Here is a 9731-nt window from a genome sequence, read left to right as displayed (position 1 = left end):
GAATCAAGAATCATCCCTCTGCTTTGTTTGACTTGTCTCCACCTCCAAAAGTCCCACCTCCTTGTAAATGTATAAAGAAACCATGTAAAGTATGTTAGTCAGACTGATTTGGGAAGAACTGCAGCCGCGTCAACGCGAAGTCCTCAATAAAGAATAACTTTGTTTGAACGTGATCCCCAACGTCTCCTGGTCTCTTGCTTCGACGAAGAAAAACTTCACAACACCTTTAAAAGCAGTGATTTGTCTGTCACGGTACACTGCTTTAAAGCAACACTAAGGAACTTTTCCTCTTCGGTCCCCCTACAGGTTGGAAGTGGAATTGTCCATTACCGCTGTTGTAAATCATTTAGCCTATCGCAGCCTACAGTCACACACACGCTGGCTGTTTATCCAGCACCGGCTTTGGAATGAACGATGTCCACAGACAAGGTAGAGTATGATGCATGATTTCATGAAAGTATGATGTACAGTCCTTCTAGAAAAATGCAGAGTTTTTTTGTGATTGTTGCGGGCAAAAATCTGTAAGGGTGGATTCCTGCAGTGGTTCAGTCTGCAAGAAATGCCGAATAAAGAAACGTTATTAGCAAGATGGTAGAAAACTGCACATTTCTTGTCTATTCCACCCACTGCCACTTATACCAACGAGGGAAATAAGCGCAGTTACTATAGCTTAATATGTGGGAGAGCGTTGCTATAGAGAGTGACAATATTGTTTTGCAATATGTAGCACTTCAAAGTCAATACCAAATCAAAACTAGTTAGTACATTAGTTGCAATTGAAAAGGTTTAATGACAAATTATGGTTATGGTTACACTTAAAATAGTTACAAAATAGATGTATGAGATGTTGATAACTTATATTATTAATTGTACCCAGCATATATGAAAAATGTTACCTGAGTAAGAGGAATGAGGAGGTAAAGAGAGAGAGAGAGAGAGAGAGAGAGAGAGAGAGAGAGAGAGAGAGAGTAAGAGGAATGAGGAAGTAAAGAGAGAGAGAGAGAGTAAGAGGAATGAGGAGGTAAAGAGAGAGAGAGAGAGAGAGAGAGAGAGAGAGAGAGAGTAAGAGGAATGAGGAAGTAAAGAGAGAGAGAGAGAGAGTAAGAGGAATGAGGAAGTAAAGAGAGAGAGAGAGAGAGAGAGAGAGTAAGAGGAATGAGGAGGTAAAGAGAGAGAGAGAGAGAGAGAGAATTTTTTTGAATTTTGAAAGAGACTTTATTACAATTTTTTCACATGAACCATTTTTTCAACAAAACAACATTTACAATTTTACATTTACCTTTTATACCACAAAGAAAATCAAAATAAAACAAAAAACAAAAAAACTTTCTACATTAGCAGAAGAGAAAAAACTATTTTTCCATCAATAACAGAGCACAGAGCCTCATTTTTACACCATTTCATTTCAAAAGTGACAAAGTCATCCATGGAACTAAAAAAACGAATATCAATGAGTATTCTGGACTTAACTGTGGCTAAAAACAGAATATTAATATCTTGATCTGCACCCATTTCTATCTTATTTTTTCTACTCACATAGATTGCCAGCTTTGCTTGACCTATAAGAAAATTTAAACACTGACAAATAAACCTATTTCTTCTAACATATTTAAAACCAATAATAAATACGTCTGTAGAAAAAGATTCATTAAAACTATAAAATAAATTATGTAATAAACTAAACAACCGTTTTAGTCTAAAACAATCCATATAAGCATGAAAAACAGTTTCTCTCTTTAAACAAAAAGGGCATTCTGTAGTGACATCAGGGTTTAAAACTGAAATAAAAGCATTAACTGCTATTGCACCATGTAAAAGTCTCCATTGTATGTCCCCAACTCTTTTACTTAAGGGTGGCTTATACAGTGATCTCCATTCTGGTTTATCATCATCACATAGATTTAAAACATTACGCCATGGTGTATCAACCCTCTTGTCAAGCAATTTTTTGTTAAAAACCAGAACACAAGCTTTATAAAAAAATTTACCAGTACTTGAAAAAAAATTAAGACATAGGGATTTTCCAGAGCTTAAAAACATTCCTGAAACATCATCTAACATAGGAAAAATTAAAAACTCGGATAATACATCTTTTTCATTAGGAACATTTTTTTTTCCACAGTAATCTGATAAAAGTCTCAGTTCATCAGAAGTAAGTCTTTGTTTCCATTTTTCTAATATACGAAAAACAAATCGTCTAGACTTAATTTTCAGATTCAAAGCAACTTCTTCCACGTTCCCAAAGTCTGGCCCTGTCAAGTTAACTAGACTCCCCATTGTACATATTTTGGAAGCCACAAGTGTTTCTGTGAGTCCAGGAATTGTAGAGTCATTGTGAGTTAAATCAAAACGTGCTCCATGTATTAGCGGTTCTTCAAGGAGCCAGTGAAGAGATTCAAAATGTCCTTCTCTTTGTACTTTGAACATGTTCCACACTTTAAAAACATTCCGATAAAAAGTAGGCATTTCATTGAGATTCAGTTTTGACAAGTCCATAAAGAAAAGATTTCTGTCCATTTTCAAATTTCCAAGATTTTGTAGTATTTTACATGCAACTACTTTCCAGCTTGAAATTATTGAACCATTAAGAAGTCTTTGCAAAAACTGTAAACGAAAAGCTGCTGCTCTACTTTGAAGATGTACTAATCCTTGTCCTCCTTCCTCTTTAGGTAAAAACAAAACACTCTGAGGAACCCAATGTAACTTGTCCCAGAAAAAATCAACTAAAATCGCTTGAATCTCTGCTAAGAGACGCAAAGGGGGATCAATGCAGGTTAACTTATGCCATAAAGAGGAAGCTACTAAATTATTTATAACTAAAGTTCGACCTCTGTATGACATATTTGGGATTAACCACTTCCATTTTTCGAGTCGACCTTTAACTTTTTCAAGAGTTCCTTCCCAATTTTTTTGCACAATTGCTTCATCTCCTAAAAAAACCCCCAAATATTTAAAGCCTCCTTTCTTCCATAATAAGCCAGGAGGAAGGGAAAAAGAACCATTTTTCCAATCCCCTATTAGTATTGCTTCACTTTTTTCCAAATTAATTTTAGCAGAGGACAGTTTTTTAAAATCATCAAGTACACTCATTAAAAACTGTACATCACTCTGTTGACTAACAAACACTAAAACATCATCAGCATATGCAGAGACTTTTATACTTTTTCCGAAATTGGGCAAATTAAAACCTTGTACATTTTTTCTCAATTGTTGTAACAGAGGTTCTATTGCTAGCGAATAAAGCATTCCAGAGAGTGGGCATCCCTGCCTCACTCCTCTAAACACTTTAAAGGGAGTGCATAAGCCACCATTAATTTTGAGTATGCTCTCAACATCACTGTACAAAACTTTAATTTTATCTATAAAACTTTTACTAAAACCAAAAGCTTTTAACGTTTCCCATAAGTATGTGTGTTCAACCCTGTCGAAAGCTTTTTCTTGATCGAGCGAAATCAATCCAATATCACTATTTGATAACTTAGAGACATCATACAAATCCCTAATAAGGGAAATATTATCAAAAATTGACCTTTTTGGGACACAGTAAGTTTGGTCCGGATGGATCACCTTATTCATAATTATTGACAATCTATTTGCTAAAATCTTTGAAAGAAGTTTATAGTCACTACACAGAAGTGAAACAGGTATCCAGTTTTTGATCTCTGTGAGATCTCCTTTTTTGGGAAGGAGGGTCAGGACTGCTCTCCGGCAACTCAAAGGTAACAGACCTTCGTTCAGACTACCATTGAGTACCTCTAGGAGATCTTCTCCTAAAACTTCCCAAAGACATTTATAGAGGTCTATCGGTATGCCATCAATTCCAGGCACCCTTCCGGATTCCATGCTCTGAACGGCCTTATGCAGTTCTCCCAGGCTAAGCGCACCTGAAATCTCTGCATTAGCTTCATCAGACACCTGTGGTAAATCCTCAAAGAAGACACTCTCATTGATATTGTCTGATCCGAGTTCACTTCTGTACAGTTTCTCATAAAAACCAATTGCCCTCCTTCTAATAACTACAGGATCGGACAACAAAATTCCTTCCTCAGATCGCAAAGCGTGAATGATTCTTTTTTGCCCATTTTTCCTTTCAAGGTTAAAAAAATATTTTGAAGGTGCATCCATCTGATCATGACTTATAAATCTTGACCGGACCAAAGCCCCCTGTGTTTTAACCCCTAATAATTCTGCCAATTGATTCTTTTTTTTAGAAAGAATTTTCAAATAACTTTGTTGTTTTGTTGACTCTGCCAATTCCTGTATCTTAATTATGTCATTCTCTAAGTCTTTCATTGACTGATTTAAAACTCTGGTGCTGTTGTGAGCATACTGCTGACAATACTGTTTAATTTGTACTTTGCCAAAATCCCACCATTTTTGTATTGATTGAAAAGATTCTTTTTTTGTTCTGTAATCAGCCCAAAACAATTTAAAAGTGTGTATAAAATCCTTATTATCTAGCAAAGTTAAATTAAAATGCCAGTAAGCACTCTTAGGCTTGACAGAATTCAAAATAAAAGAACATTGCACCATGCAATGATCTGAAAAACCAACAGGAAAAATACAACAATTTTTAAAAATACCAACATGATGCTTAAACACATAGAATCTATCCAATCTTGCCAAAGATAAGACATTATCACGTGCATGTGCCCAAGTATATTGTCTTTTATCCTCATGATAAAACTTCCACACATCACTTAACTCATGCTTGCTTATTATTTGAATGAGACGTTTTCTTGAAGGCATATGGGGTTCAATATGATTTCTGTCACAATTACTCACTGTACAATTAAAATCTCCTCCCAGAAATAAATAATCATCATTAGAAACATCTTGTAAAACAGAACATAGTGTATCTAAAAACAACATCCTATCAATTGTTGAGTTGGGGACATACACACAAATAAAAACAAAATTATAATTCTCCATTTGTGCTGTCACTTTTAAAAGTCTACCCTTCAAAAACTCTTTAACTTGATATGAACTTGGATTAAAGGTTTTAGCAAATAATATTGCTACTCCTCCACATAACGTGGTGTTGTGGCTGAAAAAAGATAAACCTTCCCATTCTTTCATCCAATCATTAACATTGTTCACGTCACTATGCGTTTCCTGAATCAAAGCGACATCTATTTTTTTCTGTTTGAAAATTTCATACAACTCAGCTCTTTTTCTATAATCTCTAGCACCATTAACATTCAAGGAGGCAATCCTCACTTCAGCCATAGTGAAATAAATGAACAAACAAAAAAACACAAGCAAAAGCAGATTACTAATGTTCTTAGTCTTCATTTTCATTTAAATCCGTGCCAACTTTCCTCACAATCTTTTTCAAACGATAAACCTCCCTGTTTGAAAGGCACCCATCTGCTATTAGGCTTTTGGCTTTGTCATGGAACTGCATTAGATCAGGAAAATATTCCTTTACAATCACACCTCTTTTGTTTTTAGTGGTATTAAGAAAACGTTTTATATCATCAACATCATAACTTCTGCTTATGCCTTCAATCTGTGACAACACTGTACTTGAGTCAGACTTTTCACTTTCACTTTCTGACTCTTTCTGATCTACAAACACTTCTCCTTTTTTAAAACACTTTGCATTACTGATCTTTTCCACATTTTTCCTTTTTTTTGGTACTTTGAACATCCTATTCTCTGCTTCGGTGTCAGACACATCATCATCCCTCATGTTTTCTACATCACTGTTCAACAACCCAGTTTCTGCAGCTACAGAAATCTCTGAAATATCCCTACCTTCATTCACTGACTCCGTCGAGGTCGATCCAGCTTCCACAGGCCCCTCAACAGATGTTCCTTCCCCAGCAGATTTATCTACGGTCGGCACTGCTTCAGCCAGACCGACCCCCGACGGTTTAACAGCAGTATCTTCAGTTGAAACTCTATCCTTACTATCTCCAGCTGCATTTTTGTCGGGACATGAACGGATTAAATGGCCCGATTTACCACATCCAAAGCACTTCATTTTATCAGTAGTAACAAACACTACATATTCAAAATCATCCACACGGAAATTTAGTGCCAAATCCAATTCTGCGTCATCTTTGATTATCATGAATGCAAATCTCCTAAATGAAACAATATGTTTCAATAAAGGAGATTCGCACCCGATCGTAATCTTTTTTATTGGCGAAACCAACTTTCCATAACGTGAAAGCGCTTGTTTCAAAATATCAACACTGAGAAACGGAGGGATATTTGATATTGTGACTTTTTTTGATGGTAACAACAGCGGTAACACAGGTGTAAGTATTTCATCAATGATTATACCTCGCGCAACCACCTCGTTTGCTTTTTCCACCGAATTAAAAAAAATCACGGTCGCGCCATTCATTCTGGATGCGGAGAGAATATTTTGATGGCCAACAATCTCTCCAACACCCAGACAGCAAGCCTCCACACTCGCCACGGATACAATCTTGACTCCATGACGGCGTGTGAGGACATCAAGCCCCGTCCCAGCCTGAGCTGCCATGCTTTCTAAGAAAGCAGGCAGCACAAACAAACAACACACAAAATAAATACTAAATCAAATAAACAACTTAGAAGTAAAAAATAGAAAGTATATATAAGGAAAACACAAAAGAAAAAACAAATACACGCGCTCAAAGCTCGAGCTCTCACACACGCTCCACAAACGCCCACGCATGCGCAGAGAGAGAGAGAGAGAGAGAGAGAGGAATGAGGAGGTAAAGAGAGAGAGCCCCCAAGAAAGGGACCCAGAGAATCAGAGAGCGAGAGCATCAAAAGAGACAGAGCAACAGTTTCAATCTTCTTTTATTCTTTCCTTGACCATGTGACTAAAACCCAGATGTGAGACATTCAAACTGACCAATCAGATAATTACACTTCCACCACCGTACTAAAGGTGTGACAATTCATTGACCCCCAAAATACAAACATGTTGGCCTACAGGCCTAGATCACTATCAGCCCCTCTGTGCCTTTAGGAACTCCAAATGGTCCTTGTGGTGGAAAGAGGGGGTGGAAACAGTAAAGAAATATCTTGGATTATTTTCAATCCTACAAATCCTTGGTTATGCAGCATGTGAATGAGAAATGTGGAGTTTTTTTGTGATTGTTGCGGGCAAAAATCTTTGATTATGCGGCACGTTTTCTTAAAAAACGCGGTGGAATATGCAGGATATTTATGCAATTTTATGCGACGAAATTGCGGGAACTTGCAAAAACTGCGGTTTGATGAAAAAGAGAAAAAAAAGTGATTCCCCCAACACCCTGTTCTCACTCGGCTACTACCTTAATGTAAAGAGTCATTTCTTATTACTTCCTATGATAAGCAAGCACACTACATCACAGAAAGTGCTGGGAATATTTAAGTTCTCATCTTGTTTTATTTCAGACCTTAATAAACACATGGCTCAAACTTACAAAACATTGATGAGTCAAACAAGTTCTGTAGCTTTACAAAAGGAATATGCTACAACTTCTGTAAAAATGAATAAATAAAATATAAAAACATAAAATGTGTGCTTCCTGTTTTACAGAGTATACAAAACAGACATCTTCTGTTAAAATAAGTACTTCCAATGCACAAAGTGCAATCTCTTACTGTAACGTAAATTTACATACTACTAATATACTTACAACTGTAAGGTTTTTGAACCTAGTATGATTTAACACACTGGTAACAAAAAAGTGCAATCTTATGGGGCAACCTGTAACCCGTGTTTTTCCAACCTTATACCCCTGAAAGTGCACTGGAACGGCAGTCAAACCCGTGACTTCCCACCCGTGAACTCGTACTAGATCAATGTACTCCCAGTTACGAGTTGGAAAAACACGGGTTACAGGTTGCCTGGAACGTGGCATCACAACTGTTAAGTTGCATCAACTCCTGACCTGAATGAAACTACAACAGTCCACTGTGAAAATGTAAACTATAACTGCGTAGCCTCTAACACTGGCCAATCATTCGCCATCCTCATCCTCTAGAGTTGGGGTACTCGACAGTGGCGGAGCCAGAGGGGGGTCCGGGGTGGCACTGGACACCCCTGACATGCGATTGGCCACCCCGGGTGCCACCCCAACATTTTATTTGCTACTGGCAGTTGCTGATGCAGATTTAAAAAAAAATGACGTTCGCCGGCAGCGCGTCGCGCGCGCAGTTTTCAAATGGACGAGCAGAGGACGAGAGATGGTTGCAAGATACCGAACTTCACCGAATAAGAAAACATCATATTTGAAGTAAGTTTTCAAGGTTTAGCATCAGGGTGGTTTGCTCCGAATACATTAGGCCTAATACACGCATACAGTATAGGCTACCTTGCCGTGTGTACGTTACAAATGTTCTAGCTAATGTGAGGATAAGAGATCAAAACGCAGGCAAAGAAGAGCAGAAACAAGCGATATTTCATCACTATAGGACTGTGAAGCTTTATGGGTGTAGGGTGTTGATGGACTCGATCTATTGTGTTTTGATAATCATTAAATCTGACTAAAATGCGATTTTCTCAGCTTTTTGCTCATGTTGCTTTTTATGAAACTTGCCAACATTCAAGTGTTGATAAAAAAAGACGCACGAAGCTAGAATAAAACATTTTTTTTTTTTTTTTTTTTAAAGCACAGGGTCTGTTCTTTCTTTTGGTATGTTCAGATATTCATACAACAAAATATTCTGGGGTGCCATGAAATTGTGAAAATTACCAAAAACACCATTTTTTTTATACTGGCGAGAAAAAGTTAAGATAAAAATGTTGGTAATTGGATGATGAAAAAGTTTCGAAAACTGTTTCTGGGGATTCACTTTTTATTTTGCCTACCTTTTGTCTTCTGCATTCTCCTTACCATTGTCTCCTGTTCTTCCCTCAGACTCGTCCCCCAGAAACAGTCCCACGGACCCAGCCCCAGGGTGGGAATTATACCGCGGCCACGCGGCCATGGCCGCCGTTGCCCTACACTTTGGCCTTCATGCCCCGTGAAAAAAAAATCATCGTACGGCCACAGTGGCCTGTGTGCCCTGGCCCTGTCCAAGTTCCACCCAAGTAGTCTCTGAACTTCAATTAGTTTGTGGATTCGCGCAGGTGCAGTGTCATAATCACATCGATGATCTCACGCATCAAAACAGCAGTGCAAGAAGCATGTAACGTCAGCACCAACAGAAGAACGACACTCTGTTGTCTACACTGGTGCATAGACATATACACTAGATTTCGCCTTGGCTACGGCATTCGTTCATGAACTGCCGTAGCCAAGGCGAAATCTATATGTCTATCTATGCACCAGTCTGCGCACACGTCACACAGCAGGAAGCGCGGGCGCCCTCAGATCACTTGGACGTCGCTGTGTTATAAGAGGTAAAAACGATATAAATACTGTTCGTTTTCTCACACAAACCGCTCGTTTCGTGTCTTAGGCCATCAATGTGTACTTACGATGGGGAATTGTTTTAATTTGGACTCTGTGGATGGCTGCTCTTTGAGACCGTGACCATAGACCTGCATTATATGACTGACAGACAAGAACGGTTTGACCTAAAAATATCAAAATCTATTTGCTAGTAGATAAGTGCCCTTTTCAGAAAAGGGCCCTATGCAAGGTTCCAGAGGTAACGGCGTCGGCGCACTGAAGCGTTTTTTTTTTTTAATAGTTCAAAGTTACTATAAGATTTAATGTTATTACCTTGACAAACTATAACTTACATCATTAAAAAGATATAAGACTCACGTTTCAGTATTTGACCACTATTGT

The sequence above is a fragment of the Abramis brama genome, assembly GCF_963993115.1.
Source record: "Abramis brama genome assembly, chromosome: 2".
Taxonomy (NCBI): domain Eukaryota; kingdom Metazoa; phylum Chordata; class Actinopteri; order Cypriniformes; family Leuciscidae; genus Abramis; species Abramis brama.
This window is presented reverse-complemented; position numbering follows the sequence as displayed.